General features: G+C 36.5%; 1 pseudogene across 1 annotated transcript in view; it reads right to left on the bottom strand.

The window, feature by feature from the left end:
• LOC309607984 (6-phosphogluconate dehydrogenase, decarboxylating pseudogene) overlaps positions 1-12,806 on the bottom strand; it is a 34,017-nt pseudogene extending 21,211 nt beyond the window's left edge. The window contains exon 1 of the transcript in view: positions 1-12,806. This exon is cut by the window's left edge and continues 21,211 nt beyond it. The product of the transcript in view is annotated as a 6-phosphogluconate dehydrogenase, decarboxylating pseudogene (transcript).
• Positions 12,807-26,701: the final 13,895 nt, after the last annotated feature.

Genomic DNA, 26,701 nt, shown 5'->3' on the forward strand with positions numbered 1-26,701 from the left:
TATGACCAGATAATATTTCATTGTATGGATGCACTACATTTTATTTATCCCTTCATGAGTTGGGGTGTTTCCACTTTGGGGCTATTAGTAATACCACTATGAACTTTATTTACAGCTTTTTGTGTGAATATTTGTTTTCATTTCTCTTGGCTAGATACCTAGGAGTGGAATTGTTGGGTCATATGTATGGTAACAACGTTTAATCTTCAGAGAAGCTATCAGACTGTTTTCCAAGGCAGTACACCACTCTCCATCCCAACGGTAATGTATGAGGGTTTCAATCCATCCACATTCTCACCAACATTTTTTTATCATCTGTCTCTTTGATCATAGCCATCCTAGTGGCTGTTAGGTGGTACCCCATTGCTGTTTTGGTTTGTATTTCCCTGATGGCTAATGATTATTGAGCATCTTTTCATGTGCTTATTGGTCATTTGTTTACTTTCTTGTTCATTAAAATCCTTTGTCCATTTTGTAAATTGAGTTATTTGTCTTTTTATTGTTGAGTTGTAAGGTGACCTGTTTTTTAACTTTGTTCTTTTCTTTCTGAAAACTTCAGCATTCTGAATTTTCACAATAACATGTCCAGGCAAACATCTTTTCTTCCCTTTGCTGGGCACCTGGTAGGCCCTTTCAACCTAGAGACTCATGCTTTGGTTCAGCGTTGCCTCCTTTATCAATTCTCTGATGGTTTATTACTCTCTTCTTTCTCTTTCAGGGACTCCCATTTTTAAGTAGCAAATCTTGAATTTATCCATATGTCTTTAATCTTTATTCTCATATTTTCCTTTCTTGTTTTTGGTCCTTTTTATTCTTTTTCTAGATTTGTTTAATTTCTTTCTGTACTCTTTGACTGAGTTTTTCCATTGGTTACATTTTTATGTGTTCCTTTTTTACAGCATATTGCTCTTATTTAATAAATGTAATATCTCTCTAAAAGATCTCTAAAGATACCAGGTATAGAGAGAATTTTAAAGTTCTCCTCTGTTTTCTGGATTAATCATTCCCTCTTTGGCCATTGTTGCTAATTATTAACATTGCTCTTTCTTTTTGACGTTCCTCATTTGTTTGGTCATCCTTTAATGCCTGTTTGACTTTAAGGTTAAGACAGTAGAAAATCTAGCAGAGGCCTTTGTACTGATGGACAAAAGTTTACCAACTTGCAGGTTTCATCTTCTATTGAATCAGTGACAAGTCAGCTGTTGTGAAAGGCCGAGATGTTGAAGGCTTTACTCTAGAAGGCCAGTTCCCACATAAAACACCTGGTTTTACCAGACAGTCCTTTACATTCCTGTAGATATGAAGTCTCCATTCTTGTTTTTATTGTGGTAAGTAAACATAACATAAAATTTACCACTTTACCCATTTTTAAGTGTACAGTTCAGTGGCATTAAGTACATTTATATTGTTGTGCAACTATCACCACCAACCATCTCCAGAACAATTTCATCTTCCCAAATTGAAATTCTGTGCCCATTAAACACTAACTTCCCATTCCCACATCTCCCTAGACACTGTTCTACTTTCTGTGTGCATTGTTATTTACTTATGTTCTTTTTTGAATTTTATTTTATTTTTTATACAGCAGGTTCTTATTAGTTATCTATTTTATACATATTACTATATATATGTCAATCCCAATCTCCCAATTCATCCCACAACCACCACCCCACCACCGCTTTCCACCATTGGTGTCCATACATTTGTTCTCTATATCTATGTCTCTATTTCTGCCTGGCAAACTGGTTCATCTCTACCATTTTTCTAGATTTCACATATATGCGTTAATATGCGATACTTAACTCTGTATGACAGTCTCTAGGTCCACCCATGTCTCTACAAATGACCCAATTTCGTTCCTTTTTATGGCTGAGTAATATTCCATTGTATATATGTACCACTTCTTCTTTATCCATTCGTCTGTCGATGGGCATTTAGGTTGCTTCCATGACCTGGCTATTGTAAATAGTGCTGCAATGAACATTGGGGTGCATGTATCTTTTTGAATTATGGTTTTCTCTGGGTATATGCCCAGGAGTAGAATTGCTGGGTCATATGGTAATTCTATTTTTAGCTTTTTAAAGAACCTCCATACTGTTCTCCATAGCGGCTGTGTCAATTTACATTCCCGTCAACAGTGCAAGAGGGTTCCCTTTTCTCCACACCCTCTCCAACATTTGTTGTTTGTAGATTTTCTGATGATGCCCATTCTAACATGTGTGAGGTGATACCTCATTGTAGTTTTGATTTGCATTTCTCTAATAATTAGTGATGTTGTGCATCTTTTCATGTGCCTTTTGGCAATCTGTATGTTTTCTTTGGAGAGATGTCTATTTAGGTCTTCTGCCCATTTTTGGATTGGGTTGTTTGTTTTTTTTAATATTGAGCTGCATGAGCTGTTTATATATTTTGGAGATTAATCCTTTGTCTGTTGATTCGTTTGCAAATATTATCTCCCATTCTGAAGGTTAATTTTTCATCTTGTTTACAGTTTCCTTTGCTGTGCAAAAGCTTTGAAGTTTCATTAGGTTCCATTTGTTTATTTTTGTTTTTACTTCCATTACTCTAGGAGGTAGGTCTAAAAAGATCTTGTTGTGATTTATGTCAGAGAGTGTTCTTCCTATATTTCCTCTAAGAGTTTTATAGTGTCCGGTGTTACATTTAGGTCTTTAATCCTTTTTGAGTTTATTTTTATGTATGGTGTTAGGGAGTGTTCTAATTTCATTCCTTTACATGTAGCTATCCAGTTTTTCCAGCACCACTTATTGAACAGACTGTCTTTTCTCCATTGTATATCTTTGCCTCCTTTGTCATAGATTAGTTGACCATAGGTGTGTGGGTTTACCTCTGGACTTTCTATTCTGTTCCATTGATCTATATTTCTGTTTTTGTGCCTGTATCATGTTGTCTTGATGACTGTAGCTTTGTAGTATAGTTTGAAGTCAGGAAGCCTGATTCCTCCAGCTGTGTTTTCCTCCCTCAAGATTGCTTTGGCTATTTGGGGTCTTTTTTGTCTCCATACACATTTTAAGATTTTTTGTTCTAGTTCTGTAAAAAATGCCATTGGTAATCTGATAGGGATTCCATTGAAACTGTGGATTTCTTTGGGTAGTATAGTCATTTTCACAATACTGATTCTTCCAATCCAAGAACATAGTATATCTCTCCATCTGTTTGTATCATCTTTGATTACTTTCATCAGTGTCTTATAGTTTTCTGAGTACAGGTCTTTCACCTCCTTAGGTAGGTTTATTCTGAGGTACTTTATTCTTTTTGTTGCAATGGTGAATGAGATTATTTCCTTAATTTCTCTTTCTGATCTTTCATTGTTAGTGTATAGGAATGCAAGAGATTTCTGTGCTTTAATTTTGTATCTTGCTACTTTACCAGATTCATTGATTTGCTCTAGTAGTTTTCTGGTGGCATCTTTAGGATTCTCAATGTATAGTATCATGTCATCTGCAAACAGTGACAGTTTTACTTCCTTTCCAATTTGGATTCCTTGTATTTCTTTTTCTTCTCTGATTGTCATGGCTGGGACTTCCAAATCTATGTTGAGTAATAGTGGCAAGAGTGGACATCTTTGTCTTGTTCCTGATCTTAGAGGAAATGCTTTCAGTTTTTCACCATTGAGAATGATGTTTGCTGTGGGCTTGTCATATATGATTTTTATTATGTTGAGGTAGGTTCCCTCTGTGCCCACTTTCTGGGGAGTTTTTATCATAAATCGGTGTTGAATTTTGTTAAAAGCTCTTTCTGCATCTATTGAGATGATCATATTGTTTTTATTCTTCAATTTGTTAATATGGTGTATCACATTGGTTGATTTACGTATATTGAAGAATCCTTACATCTCTGGGATAAATTCCACTTGATCATGGTGTATGGCCCTTTTAATGTGTTGTTGGACTCTGTTTGCTAGTATTTTGTTGAGGATTTTTGCATCTATATTCATCAGTGATATTGGTCTGTAATTTTCTTTCTTTATAGTATCTTTGTCTGGTTTTGGTATCAGGGTGATGGTGGCCTTGTAGAATGAGATTGGGAGTATTCCTTCCTCTGCAATTTTTTGGAAGACTTTGAGAAGGGTGGGTGTTAGTTCTTCTCTACATGTTTCATAGAATTCACCTGTGAAACCATCTGGTTCTGGACTTTTGTTTGTTGGAAGATTTTTAATCATAGTTTCAATTTCAGTGCTTGTGATTGGTCTGTTCATAGTTTCTATTTCTTCATGGTTCAGTGTTAGAAGGTTATACCTCTCTAAGAATTTGTCCATTTCTTCCAGGTTGTCCATTTTATTGGCATAGAGTTGCTTGTAGTTGTCCCTTATGATGCTTTGTATTTCTGCAGTGTCTGTTGTAACTTCTTCTTTTTCATTGTTAATTTTATTGATTTGAGTCCTCTCCCTTTTTTTCTTTATGAGTCTGGCTAAAGGTTTATCAATTTTGTTTATCTTCTCAAAGAACCAGCTTTTAGTTTTATTTATCTTTTCTATTGTTTTCTTTGTTTCTATTTCATTTATTTCTGCTCTGATCTTTATGATTTCTTTCCTTTTACTAACTTTGGTTTTTGCCTGTTTTTCTTTCCTTTAGGTGTAAGGTTAGATTGTTTATTTGAGATTTTTCTTGTTTCTTGAGGTAAGATTGTATTGCTATAATCTTCCTTTTTAGAACTGCTTTTGCTGCATTCCATAAGTTTTGGATCAACGTGTTTTCGTTGTCATTTGTCTCTAGTTAATTTTTGATTACCTCTTTGATTTCTTCAGTGATCTCTTGGTTATTTAGTAACGTATTGTTTAGCCTCCCTGTGTTTGTGTTTTTTACAGGGTTTTTTTCCCTGTAATTAATTTCTAATCTCATAGCGTTGTCGTCAGAAAAGATGCTTGATATGATTTCAATTTTATTAATTTTGCAGAGGCTTGATTTGTGGCCCAAGATATGATCTATCCTGGAGAATGTTTCATGTGCACTTGAGAAGAAAGTATAATCTGCTGTTTTCAGATGGAATATCCTATAAATATCAGTTAAATCTATCTGGTCTATTGTGTCATTTAAAGCTTGTGTTTCCTTATTAATTTTCTGTCTGGAGAATCTGTCCATTGGTGTAAGTAAGATGTTAAAGTCCCCCACTATTATTGTGTTACTGTTGATTTCCTCTTTTATAGCTGTTCGCATTTGCCTTACGTATTGAGGTGATCCTATGTTGGGTGCATGTATATTTATAATTGTTATATCTTCTTCTTGGATTGATCCCTTGATTATTATGTAGTGTCCTTCCTTGTCTCTTCTAACATTCTTTATTTTAAAGTCTATTTTATCTGATATGAGTATTGCTACTCCAGCTTTCTTTTGATTTCCATTTGCATGGAATATCTTTTTCCATCCCCTCACTTTCAGTCTGTATGTGTCCCTAGGTCTGAAGTGGGTCTCTTGTAAACAGCATATATATGGGTCTTTTTTTTTTTTTTTTGTATCCATTCAGCAAGCCTGTGTCTTTTGGTTGGAGCATTTAATCCATTCACATTTAAGGTAATTATCGATATGTATGCTCCTATTACAATTTTCTTAATTCTTCTGGGTTTGTTTTTGTAGGTCCTTTTCTTCTCTTGTGTTTTCCACTTAGAGAAGTTCCTTTAGCATTTGTTGTAGAGCTGGTTTGGTGGTGCTGAATTCTCTTAGCTTTTGCTTGTCTGTAAAGCTTTTGATTTCTCTGTTGAATCTGAAAGAGATCCTTGCCAAGTAGAGTAATCTTGGTTGTAAGTTCTTCCCTTTCATCACTTTAAATATATCATGTCACTCCTTTCTGGTGTGTAGAGTTTCTGCTGAGAAATCAACTGTTAACCTTATGGGAGTTGCCCTGTATGTTATTTGTCATTTTTCCCTTGTTGCTTTTAATAATTTTTCTTTGTCTTTAACTTTTGTCAATTTTATTACTATGTGTCTTGGCGTGTTTCTCCTTAGGTTTAACCTGCCTGGGATTCTTTGCACTTCCTGCACCTGGGTGGCTATTTCCTTTCCCATGTTTGGGAAGTTTTAGACTATAATCTCTTCAAATATAGTCTCAGTCTTTTTTCTCTCTCTTCTCCATCTGTGACCCCTATAATGCAAATGTTGGTGCATTTAGTGTTGTTCCAGAGGTCTCTTAGGCTGTCTTCATTTCTTCTAGGTCTTTGTTAAACATTTCTTTCATCTCTTTGATCTTTGCCTCCATTCTTTTTCCAAGGTCCTGGATCATCTTCACTATCATTATTCTGAATTCTTTTTCTGGAAGGTTGCCTATGTCCACTTCATTTAGTTGTTTTTCTGGGGTTTTATCTTGTTCCTTCATCTGGTATGTAGTCCTCTGCCTTTTCATTTTGACTATCTTTCTGTGAATGTGGTTTTCCACAGGCTGCAGAATTGTAGTTCTTCTTGCTTCTGCTGTCTGCCCTCTGGTGAATGAAGTTATCTAAGAGGCTTGTGCAAGCTTCCTGATGAGAGGGACTTGTAGTGGGTAGAGCTGAGTGTTGCTCTGGTGGGCAGTGCTCAGTAAACCATGCTCAGTAAACCTTCAATCCACTTGTCTGCTGATGGTGGGGCTGAGTTCCCTCCCTGTTGGTTGTTTTGCCTGAGATGACCCAGCACTGGAGCCTACAGGCTCTTTGGTGGGGCTAATGGTGGACTCTGGAAGGGCTCACTCCAAGGAATACTTCCCAGAATTTCTGCTGCCAGTGTCCTTATCTCTGTGGTGAGCCACAGCCACCCCCAGCCTCTGCAGGAGGCCCTCCAACCCTAGCAGGTAGGTCTGGGTCAGTCTCCTATGGGGTCACTGCTCCTTCCCCTGGGTCCTGATGCACACACTAATTTGTGTGTGCTCTCTAAGAATGGAGTCTCTGTTTCCCTCAGTCCTGTCAAAGTCCTGCAGTCAAATCCCACTAGCCTTCAACGTTTGATTCCCTAGGAATTCCTCCTCCCGTTGCCAGACCCCCAGGTTGGGAAGCCTGACATGGGGCTCAGAACCTTCACTCCAGTGGGTGGACTTCTGTGGTATAATTGTTCTTCAGTTTGTGAGTCGCCCACCCAGATATTATGGGATTTGATTTTACTGTGATTGTGCCCCTCCTACCATCTCATTGTGGCTTCTCCTTTGTCTTTGGATGTGGGGTATCTTTTATGGTGAGATCCAGTGTCCTCCTGTCTTCCTTCCTTCAGCAGTTAGTTGTGATTCTGGTGCTCTCACAAGAGGGAGTTTATTTATTATGTTCTATTTCATGCATTTTTGCTTTGAGTTCTGTGCTGGAGGAAAAGATGTGTGGGAAATGAACATTATCCAGCTACAACCTTTCCATTTACCTCCACACCCTTGTTTTCAAGGCTACACTCACTTGGACCCCTCCCCCACCCCACAGGGTTTGTAAGGTGAGGCTTTTCTGATTTGTGCCCCTCTTTGGATGTTTTCTAAGTTGTGGTTTCCTCTCCCTTTCTGAACCAGGCCCTATTCCTTCACTCACTCTCTACATCCTGTATTTTCATAAAATCTTTCACACACCATTGACCCTCCCTTCACATCCTATTTCTACATTTTTATTCCTAGTATGATGAGTTTTTGAACTCAGTAGTAGATATCATTATATGTTCAACCTGCCATGTTAAAACATAAGCCTGTGCTAAAAATTTTAACCTCTTAAATATTACCAAGTCTACTTAAACAGACATCTAATAGTTTTATATCTAAAATCTGTAACAAAATTCAAAGAGGTATTTTTCAAATAAGAAAAATTCAAAGAGGTATTAAGAATCAGTATATGAGACATGCACTTTTTCATAAATAAATTTAAATCCTAGACTCCTATACATAGCTCAGATATAGGTTTAAAATCAACTACTTTTGTGACTACCATATTTAAGTTCTTTAGTAATTCTTTACTATTAAGGTCTCAGCAGAGTAGCATCTTGTCATTAAATAGGCATTTGCTGTGTATTCATGAAAGATAATGAGGAACTGGATTCCCCTTGTTCATTATGACCATACAGGAAAGAGATCAACATAGAAGCTGACTTTTAAGTCCAGGTATGGGCATTTATTAACTTTCCTTGGACAATTTTCTCAACATCTCAAGTCATTCTTCATCTGTGAAATAGGTTTAAAATAACACCTATTCACAGGACATCTGTGAAAAATAGATAAAGCACGTGTAAGTCTGGGCTCAGAGTAGATGCTAAATGGCTACTAGCCATTATTATCCAAAGTTGGACTCCACTATCATCCCCTGTGAGTCAGGGCCCTGGGTCTAACATTGGCTGTGCTACTCAACCTCATTGCTGAAGTGGGGATGACACTGAGCCTACAATAAAGGGTCATTTTGAGGCTGAAAGATAATAGAGATACAGGATTTAAAACAATGCTCTTATTATCCTCATCTACACCATCACTACATGATTATTTGGTCTCTCTAAAGCAGACCATATTATTGAACCTAACGCCTACAGAGTCATGGTGAAAAGCTGAATCCAAACATTATTTTGTGATCATGCCACCTCCCCACTTAGTCTTTTCCTTTGCTCCTCTGCCCTCCACCCCACCTCAAAATATTTAAAGTCACTTTTATCTTTACATGTTGAACTGATATCATATTTATAATATTCCACATTTGAATCATCACCAATGGCCTATGGAATAAATAGCTATCTTTATCATCTTTAAAAATAACTGAAATCTACAGAAAACTGCTTCACTTTTAACTTCTATTGCTTCTACACTTCACTGAATTTTAAGTGTGCCTTTCCTGAATTGCTGCCATATTATTTTTTCCTTCAGTAAGAAGGAAAATTGTTAAACTTCATTGCAATTGCCTTTAAGAGTTTTCTAACATTTTATCTTAACAACCTGATCTAAAAAATAATCATTATTTCCACTATAGAGTTTTCTTACAGGTGGAAATGCAGTTCCATTTAATAGAGATTGAGTTATCTAGAGTAAGTTGCACTGGCTTTCAGCCAAAATGGACAAGAAACTCAAATTTTACCAAGTCATGATTTTTTTCAACCTGCTTGCTTGTAAAGCCTATTTTGATTAACTAGGTGTCATCTAAGGAGATGATATTCTTACTTATTTTCCTTTTTACAACATGTGTCTTTATACCTGCCGGTCCCTTTTCCTGGGCTCCCCTCCCCATTGTGTCCACTTTACAGCCCCCACCCATTCTCCAGATCCAGCTCACTGTCACCTCTGATGTTTTCTTCTTAAATTACTGAGTCCTACTTAGTTACATGCTCCTCTTCGTTCCCTCAGAATTTCATCCTTACCTCCACTATAGCCCTTACCACTATACATAGCAATTGCTAAAGACCAGTCCCACCCACTGGACTGAATCTAAGGAGTGGAAGTCAGTGTGGGTTCTTCTCTAACTTTCCAATACTTTATGATCAATAAATGTCTGTTGAAAGAAGGAAGGACTTAATAAGTCATCCCATTGGAGGACATCAGCTACTTTCTTTTGTTCAAATCTCCTCCTTTAGGAGAACAATGCCCAGACTCACATATCCTCAGAGACCCATGAGGTGATACAGACTTTGGTTCCAAAGATGGATGTGTGGCCTAGGAATGGACAATCAGAGAACTCAAGCACTTCATCCCACTGACCACTAGGACTAAGTCAAGAATGGGCATGTGACTTTTGTGGGCCAAGGAAGGTCATTGCAAGGAGAATTTGGAAAGATGCACTTTCTTTTCTTTGGGACGACCACAGGAGTGATCAATGTAAGACTAGAGTTGATGATGGTTGTCTTTGCCACCACACGGGAACACTTTACCAGAATGAAGTTAATCCAGAAAAAAATCAGAGCTAAGGAATGGCTCAGGACAGACTTCAGCTGACATCATTTGATTCTCAACTCCAGACATGCCTAAAATCCATTCTTACCTTCTTCCATTACATAAGTTTTTTGTTTTCTTAAGCTAGTTTACGTGTCATTTCTGTCACTGGCAATAAAAAAAAAGTCCTGGATAAACACAGTTACTCTCTCAAACAAGGTTGTGAATGTTTAAACCATGGAGTGAAACACACTATTATTGGCCGCATAGGTACCTGACTTATACCTTTGGATTCAGTGGCATACTGCTGTAAACAATAAGCTAACCCATCACCAACTATTTTTACAGGAATAAATAAAAGATAAAAAATGTTTCCTTCCTCTTTCAAAATCCCCTGACACAGTTCTGCTATGAGATTGAAAGTATATGCTCATATGCAAAAACAAATATATTGTGATTTTTCTTATTGTCAAGTTGATAAACGAAAACAAGGAAATGAAAACACTACATCAATAAAAATATTTTTAAAATTAACTATTTCTTCCTTCCACAAGAAAGAGTGGGTTTTTGGAGATTTGATAACATAAGAATAAACCATGCTGACATACTGAAACCCCAGTTGTGAAGATCCATTGCACACATTCTTGAACTTTAATATGCATAGGAGTCATCGGAAGGTATGCGTTAAACATTAGGATTCAAAGGCACCGTCCCAAAGATTCTGGTTCATTTGCTAGAGTGGGACCAAGAATCTAACTTTTAAATAAGTACCACAGGTCAGTCTGAATTAAACTGTGCCTTGCTCTCTGAGGTAAAGGGAATCATAAAATTATGAAACTCAGAGCTGAATCTTTCCTTACAAGGTGAGAAATGAAACTAGCTTTCACAAAAGGAAATATTAAACAGAGAAAGTGTTAGATTTTAGAGTATTATTTTCTTAGAAAGCGTAGGAGAAAAGATATGGAAGGCTTCTTCTGACCAGAAAAATATAAAGCCCCAGTTCTATTTCTTTCTCATTTAGAAACTAGTTTATTTCTTTATTTTTTATTAAATGGGACACAGAAAATTGCTTAGAAATAATATGGCTTCCTGAACCTTACATCCAAGGCATAAAATTGGGTACATTCCTGGAACATAAACTGTTAGATTTCAGAGGAATCTTACAGGCCATTTAACCCAACCATTATCAGATGTTGGACTCTTTTCTGCACTATTCCCGAAAAGTGGTCATTCAATCTCTGCTTGAACATATCCAATGACCCAGAACTCATTACTTCATGAGAAAGCAATTATTTTCTCTTATGGTCAAAGTTTGTGTTTGTTTGTTGGTTTGTTGGTGACAGATTTACTTTTCCCTTCCTTTAGGCTAAAATCTACCTCCCAGTATAGGATTTTCATCAGTCTTAGGCCTGCTTGCTCTGTTGACACACAAAAAATATAGCTGTCATATTTGAAAAGTTATCAGGAGGACACCTTCTCAATTCTCTCTTTTCCAGATTAAACAACCAGTTTCTTCAGCTCTTTCTTTCCTGCCTCAGTTTCTAGAGATTTTCCCCCATCTGATCACCCCCTGCCCTTTCTTCTCCTACTTGTTCGATATCTCTCTTGATTTAGAGGATTTAAGGAACGGGGTAAATATGTTATTCTGGTTTTTCAAAACTAATTCACGAGGATTAAAGCTACTCTTAACAAGTCCTCTTGCTGCATCATACTCTCAGCAAAGAATAAAGAAAGCTCCTTTTAACTGAGAGCAATAAACATCAGGAAAGTGGCGATGCTAGATTTTCTTCCCCGAACCTGCAGAACCCCAGGTGTCTCTCATTTGAGGTGATGGTATATGTGCTTTGTGACTCCCTGGACCCAGAGAATGTCTCCTCTTGGATCCCCGTTTCCAGGTGCTTGTTTAAAAGGCAGGAACAAAGGGTGTTGACAGATCGGTCATCCTGTCCTAGGGCCAGCCGTTCCTCCTGCAGTATTGGTGCCCTTGCTACCAAGATGGTGACGCCAGAGTGCACGCCTGGCTTGTTTAATTTCTCATTTGAAGTGAGTCACTAATTTTTACTAGATCAACATGTAACTTTCCTGGTGAATCATTTTTTAATGCTAGAAAGAGAGCATTTTAGGGATCCATCTTTGCTGTCTGGAACCAGGATGTTATTTTTGTTTTAGGTTTTTTTTTTAATATTAGTACTTGTCATGTGAAAAAAAATTTGACATTTTCTTGTCCTTTATTCATCCCCCAAGGCACAAGAATGATAAAGAAGCCCCTGATTTACTTGTATTAACAATTCAAGCCTTAGATTTGCTTCACGGGCTGGTAAGAACTTCCCTGAGCCTCAGAGGAGGCCCTCAGACTGGCCAAGTACAGGGCATCTGGACCTAAGTGTAGAGTGTGACCTTTACCACCAAGAATATTTACATGATATAAAGTGGTAGGTCCTGCAAGAGAGGTACAGATAAAGTATTTTGAGAATATGAAAAAGAAGATATTGTTTCAGGATAAAGTAAATAAAGTTTGAGTTTTCAGAGAAAGAAGGGCCAGAGACTCCAGGAGAGGGGGCTCCTGTGGGAGGAAACTGGGGGAAGGAGCGTGGGGTGGTGGCTTCATCCATAACCTAACACTGGAGACCAGAAAATAAAGTATTACAGCAGATATAAAATAGCTCATGAATCCTGCATATTCTTTTCTAAAGTGATTTACTGCTAATAGTATTAAAAGATGTAATCAGTTATTTCTATTCTTTCTGATAAAATCAATTAAACAAATTCATAATGCAAATGAACTATTCTTTTCCAACTAGAGGGGTCTAAAAAGTAAAACACTACTGCACTAATTTTAGGAGCCATATACTGCTACCAGTAATTTGCTCTTAACTAAGTAGTCTGATTCTGACTAGACATATATGATAAAGTACAATGCAGAAGAAACTTAAAACACCAAGTACATATTATATGACTCCTGTAAAATTTACAAGCACAAGCTTGTGGTTTAATTACTAATATTTCTCAAATTTCATTTTATTTATTTATTTATTTATTTATTCTCGTCATCATTTTTTTCCCCAAATATTATTAACCTGCCATTTATTTATTTATTTTCAACATCTTTATTGGAGTATAATTGCTTTACAATGGTGTGTTTGTTTCTGCTTTATACCAAAGGGAATCAGTTATACATATACCTATGTTCCTATATCACTTCCCTCTTGTGTCTCCCTCCCTCCCACCCTCCCTATCCCACCGCTCTAGGTGGTCACAAAGCACCGAGCTGATCTCCCTGTGCTATGTGGCTGCTTCCCACTAGCTATCTATTTTACGTTTGGAAGTGCATATATGTCCATGCCACTCCCTCACTTTATCACAGCTTACCCTTCCCCCTCCCCATATCCTCCAGTCCATTCTCTAGTAGGTCTGTGTCTTTATTCCCATCTTGCCCCTAGGTTCTTCATTACCATTTTTTTTTCTCAGATTCCATATATATGTGTTAGCATATGGTATTTGTTTTTCTCTTTCTGATTTACTTCACTCTGTATGACAGACTCTAGGTCCATCCACCTCACTACAAATAGCTCAATTTCGTTTCTTTTTATGGCTGAGTAATATTCCATTGCATATGTGTACCACATCTTCTTTATCCATTCATCTGTTGATGGACACTTAGGTTGCTTCCATGTCCTGGCTATTGTAAATAGAGCTTCAATGAACATTTTTGTAAATGAATCTTTTTGAATTATGGTTTTCTCAGGGTATATGCCCAGTAGTGGGATTACTGGGTCATATGGTAGTTCTACTTTTAGCTTTTTAAGGAACGTCCATACTGTTCTCCATAGTGGCTGTATCAATTTACATTCCCACCAACAGTGCAATAGGGTTCCCTTTTCTCCACACCCTCTGCAGCACTTATTGTTTGTAGATTTTTTGAGGATAGCCATTCTGACCAGTGGGAGATGATATCTCATTGTAGTTTTGATTTGCATTTCTTTAATGATTAATGATGTTGAGCATTCTTTCATGTGTCTGTTGGCAATCTGTATATCTTCTTTGGAGAAATGTCTATTTAGGTCTCCTGCCCATTTTTGGATTGGGTTGTTTGTTTTTTTGATATTGAGCTGCATGAGCTGCTTGTAAATTTTGGAGCTTAATCCTTTGTCAATTGCTTCATTTGCAAATATTTTCTCCCATTCTGAGGGTTGTCTTTTGGTCTTGTTTATGGTTTCCTTTGCTGTGCAAAAGCTTTTAAGTTTCATTAGGTCCCATTTGTTTATTTTTGTTTTTATTTCCATTTCTCTAGGAACTGTGTCAAAAAGGATCTAGCTGTGATTTATGTCATACAGTGTTCTGCCTATGTTTTCCTCTAAGAGTTTGATAGTGTCTGGCCTTACATTCAGGTCTTTAATCCATTTTGAGTTTATTTTTGTGTATGGTGTTAGGGAGTGTTCTAATTTCATACTTTTACATGTAGCTGTCCAATTTTCCGAGGACCACTTATTGAAGAGGCTGTCTTTTCTCCACTGTATATTCTTGCCTACTTTATCAAATATAAGGTGACCATATGTGCGTGGGTTTATCTCTGGGCTTTCTACCCTGTTCCATTGATACATATTTCTGTTTTTGTGCCAGTACCACACTGTCTTGATTACTGTAGCTTTGTAGTATAGTCTGAAGTCAGGGAGCCTGATTCCTCCAGCTCCATTTTTCTTTCTCAAGATTGCTTTGGCTATTCAGGGTCTTTTGTGTTTCCATACAAATTGTGAAATTTTTGTTCTAGGTCTGTGAAAAATGCCACTGGTAGTTTGATAAGGATTGCATTGAATCTGTAGATTGCTTTGGGTAGTAGAGTCATTTTCACAATATTGATTCTTTCAATCCAAGAACATGGTATATCTCTCCATCTGTTGGTATCACCTTTAATTTCCTTCATCAGTGTCTTATAATGTTCTGCATACAGGTCTTTTGTCTCCTTAGGTAGGTTTAATCCTAGATATTTGATTCTTTTTGTTGCAATCATAAATGGGGGTGTTTACTTAATTTAAATTTCAGATTTTTCATCATTAGTGTACAGGAATGCAAGAGATTTCTATGCATTAATTTTGTATCCTGCTACTTTACCAAATTCATTGATTAGCTCTAGTGGTTTTCTGGTTACATCCTTAGGATTCTCTATGTATAGTATCATGTCATCTGCAAACAGTGACACCTTTACTTCTTCTTTTCTGATTTGGATTCCTTTTATTTCTTTTTCTTCTCTGATTGCTGTGGCTAACACTTCCAAAACTATGTTGAATAATAGTGGTGAGAGTGGGCAACCTTGTCTTGTTCCTGATCTTAGTGGAAATGGTTTCAGTTTTTCACCATTGAGGATGGTGTTGGCTGTGGGTTTGTCATATATGGCCTTTATTATGTTGAGGAAAGTTCCCTCTATGCCTACTTTCTGGAGGCTTTTTATCATAAATAGGTGTTGAATTTTGTCATAAGCTTTCTCTGCATCTATTGAGATGATCATATGGTTTTTCTCCTTCAATATGTTAATATGGTGTAACATGTTGACTGATTTCCGTATATTGAAGAATCCTTGCATTCCTGGGATAAATCTCACTTGATCATGGTGTATGATCCTTTTAATGTGCTGCTGGATTCTGTTTGCTAGTATTTTGTTGAGTATGTTTGCATCTATGTTCATCAGTGATATTTGCCTGTAGTTTTCTTTCTTTGTGACATCTTTGCCTGGTTTTGGTATCAGGGTGATGCTGGCCTCGTAGAATGAGTTTGGGAGTGTTCCTCCCTCTGCTATATTTTGGAAGAGTTTGAGAAGGATAGGTGTTAGCTCTTCTCTAAATGTTTGATAGAATTCACCTGTGAAGCCATCTGGTCCTGGGCTTTTGTTTGTTGGAAGGTTTTTAATCACAGTTTCAATTTCAGTGCTTGTGATTGGTCTGTTCATATTTTCTATTTCTTCCTGGTTCAGTCTTGGAAGGTTGTGCATTTCTAAGAATGTGTCCATTTCTTCCAGGTTGTCTATTTTATTGGCATAGAGTTGCTTGTAGTAATCTCTCATGATCCTTTGTATTTCTGCAGTGTCAATTGTTACTTCTTCTTTTTCATTTGTAATTCTATGGATTTGAGTCTTCTCCCCTTTTTTTTTTTTTGATGAGTCTGGTAGTGGTTTATCAATTTTGTTTATCTTCTCAAAGAACCAGCTTTTAGTTATATTGATCTTTGCTATCGTTTCCTTCATTTCTTTTTCATTTATTTCTGATTTGATCTTTATGATTTCTTTCCTTCTGATAACATTGGGGTTTTTTTTTTTCTTCTTTCTCTAATTGCTTTAGGTGTACGGTTAGGTTTTTTATTTGAGATGTTTCTTGTTTCTTAAGGTAGGATTGTATTGCTATGAACTTCCCTCTTAGAACTGCTTTTGCTGCATCCCATAGGTTTTAGGTCATCGTGTTTTCTTTGTCATTTGTTTCTAGGTATTTTTTGATTTCCTCTTCAATTTCTTCAGTGATCTCTTGGTTATTAAGTAGTGTATTGTTTGGCTTCCATGTGTCTGTATTTTTTATAGATTTTTTTCCTGTAATTGATATGTAGTCTCATTGCGTTGTGGTCAGAAAAGGTACTTGATACGATTTCAATTTTCTTAATTTTACCAAGGCTTGATTTGTGACCCAAGATATGATCTACCCTGGAGAATGTTCCATGAGCACTTGAGAAGAATGTGTGTTCTGTTGTTTTTGGATGGAATGTCCTATAAATATCAATTCAATCCATCTTGTTTAATGTATCATTTAAAGCTTGTGTTTCCTTATTTGTTTTCAGTTTGTATGATCTGTCCATTGGTGAAAGTGGGGTGTTAAAGTCCCCTACTATGATTGTGTTACTGTCAATTTCCCCTTTTATGGCTGTTAGTATTTACCTTATGTATTGAGGTGCTCCTATGTTGGGTGCATAAATATTTACGGTTGTTATACCTTCCTGGATTGATCCCTTGATCACTATGTAGTGTCCTTGTTTGTCTCTTGGAATAGTCTTTATTTTAAAGTCTATTTTGTCTGATATGAGAATTGCTACTCCAACTTTCTTTTGATTTCCATTTGCATGGAATATCTTTCTCCATCCCCTCACTTTCAGTGTGTATGTTTCCCTAGGTCTGAAGTGGGTCTCTTGTAGACAACATGTATACGGGTTTGGTTTTTATATCCATTTAGCCAGTCTATGTCTTTTGGCAGGAGCATTTATTCCATTTACATTTAAGATAATTATCTATATGTATGTTCCTATTACTACTTTCTTAACTGTTTTGGGTTGTTTTTGTAGGTCTTTTCCTTCTCTTGTGTTTTCTGCCTAGAGAAGTTCCTGTAGCATTTGTTGTAAAGCTGGTTTGTTGGTGCTGAATTCTCTTAGGTTTTGCTTGTCTGTAAAGGTTTTAATATCTCTGTCAAATATGAATGAGATCCTTGCTGGTTAGAGTAGCCTTCATTATAGGTTTTTCCCTTTCATCACTTTAAATATGTCTTGCCACTCCTTTTTGGCCTGCAGAGTTTCTGCTGAATGATCAGCTGTTAACCTTATGGGGATTCCCTTGTGTGTTATTTGTTGTTTTTCACCTGCTGCTTTTTATATTTTTTCTTTGTATTTAATTTTTGATAGTTTGATTAATATGTGTCTTGGCGTGTTTGTCCTTGGCTTTATCCTGTATCGGACTCTCTGAGCTTCCTGGACTTGATTGACTACTTCTTTTCCCATATTAGGGAAGTTTTCAACTATAATCTCTTCAAATATCTTCTCAGTCCCTTTGTTTTTCTCTTCTTCTTCTGGGACCCCTATAATTCGAATGTTGGTGAGTTTAACGTTGCCCCAGGGGTCTCTGAGACTGTCCTCAGTTCTTTTCATTATTTTTTTCTTTATTCTGTGCTGCAGTAGTTATTTCGACTATTTTATCTTCCAGGTCACTTCTCCATTCTTCTGCCTCAGTTATTCTGCTATTGATTCCTTCTAGTGTATTTTTCATTTCAATTATTTTATTGTTCATCTCTGTTTGTTTGTTCTTTAATTCTTCTAGATCTTTGTTAAACATTTCTTGCATCCTCTGGATGTTTGCCTCCATTCTTTTTCCGAGGTTCTGGTTCATGTTCACTATCATTATTCTGATTTCTTTTTCTGGAAGATTGCCTATCTCCATTTCATTTAGTTGTTTTTCTGGGGTTTTATCTTGTTCTTTCATCTGGTACAGAGCCCTCTGCCTTTTGATCTTATCTATCTTTCAGTGAATGTGGTTTTTGTTCCCCAGGCTGCAGGATTATAGTTCTTCTTGATTCTGCTGTCTGCCCTCTGGTGGATGAAGCTACTCAAATTTTATTTTATGTGAAAAACTCTTGAGAATACTGTGGATGGTCACATTATCACCACTTACTACACTGCTGACTTACCATCCAATCTCTGCCTGCACTTATACATATGTGTGTGTGAGCACATAAAATATACATGTATAATATTATTTGACTAACTGATAAAGCATGATAATGCCTAGTGGAATAATTACTAACAAACTAGACACTGGTTGTTTAGGATTTACTTGTCTAAAAATAGCAATTTATTTTTTCTTACCACTGCTCCATTAAAAATTTCTTGTATTATATATTAGTTCTGATAATGCATAAAAGTAACGAAATTGTTTTATCCTTGTGCCTTTCCATCTACTCTTTTCTTTATATTGTCCATAAAATTTACCAACTTGAAATCTAAGGCTTATCTAAAATAAGGTTGTGGAACAGAAATAATGGTAAGACCTCATGTTTATTGAGTATTGAACTAGGCACTGTTCAACTCTAACCCTAACCTTAATTCACTAGTCCTCTTAATGGCCCTTCAAGGCAGGCACCTTTACTGTCCCCAATTCTTGAGAAACTGAGGTGTGGGAAGGTTAGTCAATTTGCCCACAGTCATGTAACTAATAAGGGGTAAAGAGTTTGGCTATATGATGGTAACCCCTGTCCTGTGCTGCCCCCATATATATATGTACATGCATAAAATAACAAAATATGTCAAGATTAGGAACTATGATCAGTGATGCATACCTGCCACATAGTTTTCCATAGTTTCACTTATGGACTTATGGTCCATATGTGAAATTGTCCCAAAGAGAGGAAGTTTTAGAAAGAATTATATTTTTGAGGGTTACCGCTATTGAGTTCTTCATTACATAGTAATTGCTAAAATAATCTCTTTCATCTTTTTATCATCAGCATTGAGCACAGAGCCTGGGCACATAGTTGGCACTCAGTGAGTACACATTAAATGAATAAATGATAAGAAATCAGATCCAGAGAACAGCCACTTAAATGGCTATATCTCAAACCAGGAACATCACTAGTTTATCTTCTCAGTGGAAGGAGACCAAGGGGAAAGGCCAGTAGAGAGAGTACAGGTTGTAGAATCAGACTTAAATTTGAAATCAGATACAAATACCATTCGTTAGATCTATGACCTTAGGTAACTCACTTGACTCTTTAAACCACTGTTGCTTTATCTTAAAAATCACAATAATTACAATTGACACCAATGTGTTGTTTTGAGCATTAACTTTTGGTAAAGTATCTGAGAGAGTCTGATGTACAGAGAATAGCTTAACGAGTATAGTTCTCATTCCCCATGGTCACTCTGGCTCAGTACCTAAATTGCCTTATAATTTCCTTTTCTAACTCTATTCCCTCTATTGAACCAATACTGCCATTGACACAGTCTATTTCTGAAGTTTTCCCATTGGTCCCTTTCCTGGAATTTTCCCTGCCACCACTCAGCTTCTCCCCATTACTTTGTACAAAGAGTATTTTAATTGTTCATTAGACAGTCTCTCTGTATCCACACCATGTCCTGAAAGGCAAGTCTTCTTAAAGATGATGAGCCACATGCAGAGCAGACCTGATGGGTGTGTGACGTACACAATCACACAGGACCCTGTGCTAAGGACCATGTTTTGTGTAATGTTCTGCTGTCACCTCTCGAAATTCTTAATTTATTTACGAGTCCCACATTTTTTTCCCACTGAGCTCCAAAAATTATGTAGACAGTTCTGGACATACATTCCCTTGTTTGGAAAATGAACAGCACATTTTCCTTGTCCATTAAACCAATGACATGCATTCAGGGTCTTTCACAACATGGTCCCACGTGCTCCTCCAGACTTGCCAACTATACACAGTTCAACAGGGCTTTATTCTTCCATTTCTTCATCCATTCAGCAAATCTTATAAAATATGATCCTGGCTACATAGGAATGCACAGTATACTTCTGCCTGCCTCTCCATCTGTAGTTCCTAAGTTTCTCCCACAACTGCTCCAGCCAAACAGGCCAATATTCACTTCCCATAACCTCCCTTAAAATGTTCTGCCTGTGACATTTGCTCCTCTGTTCTGTCTGCTCAATCACTCTTTCCCACCTTATTTGCATGGCTTGGCTTCTTCTCTTATTTCAAGCTCATAAATACCAGCTTAACAGACTTTTCTTAAACCTTGTCCATAAAGTGTGTTGTAATACACTGTTTGTTTACTTACTTCCTAATAATATTAAAAGATGATCATGAAAATAATAATGGTATGGGTCATACTGTATGTAATCCATACAACAACTCTCTGAGATCAGCATTGTTCCTTCACAGCACCTGGTCAAATGCGTACTCATTTTGTGAGCTTACTCTTTTATTAGGTCTCCTTCATGTGATGGTAAGTTCAAGAAGAGCATGTCACCTCTGCTCATTGCTGCATCCCTATTTCTTGTACCTAGTAAGTATTCAATAATTTTCTATCGAATGATTGCTTACTCTGTGCAAGGCTCTGATGTTGATGTTGTGCATTTCCCAAATGATCTAGAAACCTGCATATTCCTCTTTCCTGAATATGTTCATGGTTTAACACTGCTTTTATTCTTCCCTTAGACTGGAATGCACTCCCTTTTATTAAAATTCTATCCATCTAACAAAACTCATTTCAATTAGCATCTTTCCCATGAATCCTTTAATTCTTCTATTCTCTCTCTTATCCCTTTCTGACCCTTGCCTACGTCTCTTCCTTAATTTCCATGGCATATTATACTTCTCTTATGGTGCTTATATCTTGCTTTCCATTGTAACTATTTTTGTGTTTATCTTTCTTTAAAAAAATAACAAAAGTTATATCTTGCTCATCTTTGCATTTAGTGCAGCAGCTGGTATAATGTTCCACCCATATTAAGGACTTGATACATATTGATTAATTGGGATTCCACGAATATTCACATTTTTGTGGAGACCTGGGTAATCATCTCCAAACCTCAAATAATCCTAAACGATCCTGATGCAACAATGTATCCAACGAGGTTCTAACCATTCTTTAATCTACATGAGGAATGGAGATTTGGGTGAAGGTGATTAAGAATTTTTGCTTTTCTTTCTCTTTTCCCCTTTGAGAAATCTGTGCTTATACAACATATATTTCCCAAGCATTCCCAGAGATAAATTTAGCTAACAATAAAAGAATAGCATAAGAACCGGCAGGGCAGAGTGAATGAGCATGGTATTTAGAATCAGATACATCTAGATTTGTAAACATCACCCACCAATACCAAAGAGAAAAGTTTGACAAATTACATAACCTATAGTTCTCCAGTTTCCACATATGACATCTAAGGAAGATACCTCAGAGAGTTGTTATGAGGGTTAAAGGCAAAAAAATAAACCAGTATGTCAGTCATTAATGCTAATTTTAAAATATTAAAATTAAAATTTTGAAAATCTTGATACAGATGTCTGGTTCAAGATGGATGACTGAGTATATATGTTTATTTCTTCTCTTCCTCCCAAAAATGATAGTAAATAATTTTTAAGGCTGAAACACCCAAGAGCAAATAGAATGAGTGGAGCCACCAGCAGACTTGAGATTTCAAAATAAAGAAGGTAAAGGAAGAGGACTGACAGAAGCTGAAGAGAGGAAACCATGGGATATAATAATCAAAATTTGCACAGAAGAAGATAAGGTCAAGGGGGGATTCAGCTAAACCTACAGATCCTTGGAGAAGATCTAGATTCAGAGGAAAGAAATTATAGACAGCAAGTGGGTGGGGGTGTGCAATGGGGAAATGCCACCTGTGCTCTGAAGGAGGATGCTGCTGACCCTCAAATCCCTTTAGCTACAGAATCATCAATTCAGTGCAAGCTTAGACTAAAGATATTCTCAGACACATATGACTCCAGAATTCCTTTTTAGGAAGATCCTTTTGAATGCCCTCCAGCAAAACAAAGAAGTGAAATATGAGAGGAAAATATGGGATTCAGAAAACAGGAGGCAAGCTAGAAGAGCAGTGAAGGAAAAAAATGAAGAGGACAGGTGACAGAAATAAGACAAAACAAGAGCATGAAAACTACTGATGCTGGAGTAAGATGTACAGAAAGGGGACAACACAGGTTGTATTTTATGAATGATGACCTGGACACAGAAGTGCTAGGCAAAATCTCAGTTATGAGAAAACCAAACACTAAAATACAATTATATTTGAAATATGAAACAACAGTTAATCCAAATTCAAAGAGGAGACCAATGGGTTTAAGAAGAAAAATGCAAGGGGATTTTAAGCAAGAGTCAAAATGAACAAGAAGCTGAAGGCATTAGGTTTTGGTGAAAAGAACTTATGATTCTCTCCCCAAGAAGAAAACAGCAGGATAAACCAGTATGGGGTTCTGAGGTGGGAACCACAGTCCATATGTGGAGGAATGTCTAATGTAGAATGACTAAAGGAGAATGGGAAAGAGCCCATATGAACAATCATCCTTGAGTGAAACAGAAGTGGTGATATTGGAAACATAGAGAAAGAAAAAAAAAATCCTAGCAGACAACTTGGCTTTGCAATGAGGAATATTCCCACAGTCATAATAATATCATAGTCATAATAATATAAATGTCAATTACCAGCTTTCAACTTTGAAGATCAGCCAATTAAAAAATATGGATATATTAATTATGGTTACAAAACAGCAAATGTTTTCAAACTTGCCAATTTAAAAGTAAAACTAGACTGCCAGAAATGGGAAGTGTTAGTGTTACAGAACAAAACTTGGGTCTACTCACCTACATGCAGTAAAGCCAGTCTACTGACACCGGGTCGTGGTGAGGGAAAGTGCAGCATTTACCGCAGGCACCAAGCAAGGAGTACAGGCTGCTAATGCTCAAAAGACCCAAACTCCCCAATGGGTTTCAGGGAAGCATTTTTAAAAGCCAAGTGAGGGAGAGGGTCTGTGATCAGCTCATGCACAATTCTCTGATTGGTTGATGGTGAGGTAACAGGGCCGTGTCACTGAGGTTAACATCATTAGGCTCCAGCTAGTCTGGGGACTACGTGCTCATGGTCATTATGCAGTTAACTTCTTCTATCTGGTGAGGGTTTTAGTGTCTATAAAACAACTCAAGAATGTGCACATATCCTTCAGAGAGGAACTAAGGATTCTGTGACTCTGCTATATGGTGATTTACTTTTTAAATTGTCACCAGTTCTCCTAGCCCAACTGCTATTTCTTATTACTACATGTTCACCTTCTTTCAATCATTAATTCTTGAGCCAGCCTTTTGTGAGTCAGGGGAGGCCTGGGAGACTACAGCTTTTCTACAAACAAGAGGTAGGCAGAGGGCATGAGGGGGGCAGTCTTTCCCAGGAAGGCCCCATAGGGCCCTGCTTGGTTACAGAAGGAGGAAAAGGAGGGAAAAGAACAGGCAGGGGCACTAATTTTCTTCTCTGACAAACTGAGGAGTCAAGAGATACTGACTCTAGTTAATGGAAAGAGATCAAGGTTAAGTATGGTATATATATTACATATATTACTGATTGCATAGGTAAACAACTGAGGAAATAAAACAGCAATATTAGGCAAAGTAGGTAAAAATTTGGGGGGTTAGAAAGTGGAAGTTGGCAATAAAGTCCACAGTTGATAAGAAAAGAAAGAGTGGCAGAAGTCAACTGCAACAGAGGAAACCACTGAGAGGCTTTGCCCCTGGGATCAGGCCTGGGTGGGAATGGGTAGAAATGGATACACTTGGGAACTGCTGTTTTTCATAACCAGCCCTTTCATGCTATTTTATTTTCCATTTATGTGTTTGTATAATTTATATTTTTAAGTTAATATAAATAATGAAAACACAAATTTTCTATGTAGAGCCAATGTTTCTTAGTAACAGAACTGAAATGATTTATAAAATTTTTTATATTGTTAAGAATAGCAACAAACACAGAAGCCAATTTTTTGCATATTTCTAATTTATTTTGAAAAGCATTCTTCAAGTGTGACTCTTTCTGCCCTGGGAGGTTGAATCTGAATAAAATGTAAAATGAATTTAATAGTTATAGTTCAGATAAGGAGGTTATGTCTCAGGGGTTCTGGTTTCTTGATTTTTTTTTTTTTTTTTTTTTTTTTTTTACCATTCACTGTTGACTTAACATTGCTCCTTTTTCTGATGGGTTGTCACTGCAATAGACTCACAGAATAGCTATGCTTATAAAATCACCTAAGGGAAGTTACCTGGTTACAAAAAAGAAAGATAACTGTTCCAAACAAGTAATGTACTGAAAAAAAATGCACAAAAGCGAGATTAAGGGACTCCAAAGGGAAATTCCTGTTAGGTGTCTGGCATAGCAAAAGCAAAGATGATTTCTGTTATCAAGTGGAACAGAGAACCATACCTAAGATTATTTGAGCATAAAAATGGGGTCTTATTGCTTTTTACCTCAAGTCTTTATTCTTTTTGGCTAAAGCTACAAAAGCAAACAGACTTTAAAAGCTTAAAATCTGTTTCACCTTAGTTACTTCACACACACTTTGTTTGGAACACTGAACTTTTAACCAAGAGCCCCGTTTCAATTCTTTCCATATTAAACCATTTTTTAGATAAAGTCATTACACTTTATAATACTCTATACATATACAACTTAAGCCCTGAAGTAAGTATCCAGTAAACTGTCACTAAACTCAGTAATTTAAACAAAAGCACTTGGGGTCCCAATTTTCAGGATATTTGAATCAACTTTTCATTTTACATACTGCAGGCAATTATGCAACTAAAATCAAAATTGTAGTTGAATTTTAAAATCTATAATGATTTTCCTCATTGGACAAAACTGTCTCATTTTATCAGAAATAATTTAGCTATCTCTAAGGATTTAGATTTTCTTCCGAGTCTTTCTTAACAGAAATCTCATTATAAATAAGGGCTGAGCCATTGAGTTGGTATAACTAGCAGGTAAGGTTAAGCAGGCTGAAGAGGCTACTTCCTGCTGCCCAGACCCAAGATAAGTAACTTGCCAAATGCAACCAAATATATTTGTCCTTAGTTACTTACTGCTCATAAAATCTTCTAATTCTCAGGATGCTCACTAGTCCCCTTAAGATTTTTGTTAGGTATCTTCTTTTTTTGTTAGGGTACAGCTTTTTTGTTGACTGTGTGTTTATGAGAAATAGGAATACATTGAATGATATAATAGTATCAATTGTTAGAGAAATACCCCAAAGTAAATGTAAGAGAAGTTACTGAGAAGTGACACCTGTGATAATAAATAGAAAAGTGGACTGTCAGAGTCTGAGCAATTATTTTCATAAAACGATGCCAGACCCTTATTCTTAAATGAGAAACATCACTTTAATATTTTATAGATATCATGTTATTCAAAATTATATTCTCTATGTCAGCACAATATGGGATTCTAAATTTTCATCTTAAGAAATTTTTCATTATAGTATAGAGTAGCATAGTAACCAGTTGGAAAATAATATCCATTTCATTTTGAAGTTGTTTATTCTTTTAATTTAGTAATACAAGCATCTCTACCTTAAATTACATATCCTTGGCAAAGATACTTTTAGCTCAACTCGGTTTAGCAAGTATTTATCCTGTAGCTACTGCAAATCAGTGCTGTATTAAGCATAGAAGTTTCAAACATAAAGCAAAGAAATGCAAGAAAGTTGAGAAATATTTTTCTCGTATACTGATGTGAATTTTACAGCGAAATCTTTCAGGAGAACAATTATGAGGTTATGTATTAAAAACTTTAGTACCTTTGATCCAGCAATTCCATAAGTTTAGCTTAAGATAAGCTTAATAGGAGGAACAATGCATGCACAATGTATTCACAATATGGCACATTTATAATTCCCCCTTTAAATGCAAATGTCGGTATATACTTTTTTATTTTGATATTCTCCTCACTTTGGGGTCATATATGTACCTTGACTATAAAACAGAAATTTACTGAGGGACAGAGTAGTTTAGAGAACTATTCGAGAGAGACCCTCAGAGAATTATCAGGGAGAAATTCTAAAAGTCTTTGTAAAGAAAAGGAAAAGTTCATAGAAAAAAAGAGGAAACTATCACTATCATTAGAAAATAGAAAAAAAATTCTTCTCCCCATTCCACACTGACAGATGAACTGTAGGATTCACAGTTTATAAAGACTGCATGCATCTGAGGCAGCTCACAGGTCACTAAATCACATAGAATACAACAGGACCAGGGATTACCGTGTAAACATTAATAAGAAATGCTGTAGTTTCCAGCAAATCCAAAAGAAAAGACTCTTTCACACATATTCAGAACTAATAATCAAGTTTAAGGAAGCAGTTGGCATCTATATTTATCTACGAGAAAACACTTTTTTTTCATATTAACTGTAATATTATTAAACTTGTAAGAGCATCTATCGGTTTATTTCAAATATTCTCTAGAGTTGGGTGGGTTAGGGAAGGGTAATAGGAGAAGGGTAATAGGAGGGGCAACAGGAGGATGAAAGGGCAGGAATAGGGCAATTCGAGAAGCCAATTATGTTTGTCAGAACTCATAGAATTATATACTTAAAAGGGTAAATTTTACAGTATGTAAATTATACTTCGATCAACTTGGC

This window comes from Balaenoptera borealis, assembly GCF_965194805.1.
Source record: "Balaenoptera borealis genome assembly, chromosome: 12".
In the NCBI taxonomy this organism is placed as follows: Eukaryota; Metazoa; Chordata; class Mammalia; order Artiodactyla; family Balaenopteridae; genus Balaenoptera; species Balaenoptera borealis.